The following is a 624-nucleotide window of genomic DNA, read 5'->3' on the forward strand; positions in this document are numbered from 1 at the left end:
GGTGAAGTAATGAATTAAGTCACCTGTGTACCACTTCATATTAGCTGCAGTAGTATGTTCCTATTTAGTGGCTGCCCTACTGATTCTGAATGCTTTCATTGCTACTTGCCCCCTCTAAATTTCTTTCCTTATTACCTTTTCAGAAAATCATTCACACAAAAGGGATTGCTAGTTGTTCAGTGTAAGCCCTCCCATGAGAACTGTCATTTTAAGCCTTTAATTAAAAAGAACAATATTTTACTGCAGTGCTTTTGAAAATGTATTCACTGGAAAGGGAAGTATTTGGGAGGCAAGGAAGTTTCCCTGGTATTTCTGACATTATAGCAGGTAGGTGACTCTCCATTTTGTCTGCTCTCCTTAACAAATCAGGGCTTGTGTGCAAAAATAAAATAAAATAAGCAAATATAATTCTCATATTAATTCTTACTAATAAACTTTTTTTTCTTTGAAGTTTATATACTCTCTGTAAAGGAAAAGGAAAAAACAAAGAAGAGAAACATACCCAAAGATGGATTGAACAGTTGACATCAAATGGACATGGCACTGAAGACAATTTTTATAAAACAATTATCCAAACAATAATGTTTATATGAAATAAGTATTCACATATTCAAACTGATTCCC

The sequence above is a fragment of the Orycteropus afer genome, unplaced genomic scaffold (assembly GCF_000298275.1).
Source record: "Orycteropus afer afer isolate SDZICR_OR568_19922 unplaced genomic scaffold, OryAfe1.0 scaffold00022, whole genome shotgun sequence".
Classification (NCBI taxonomy): Eukaryota; Metazoa; Chordata; class Mammalia; order Tubulidentata; family Orycteropodidae; genus Orycteropus; species Orycteropus afer.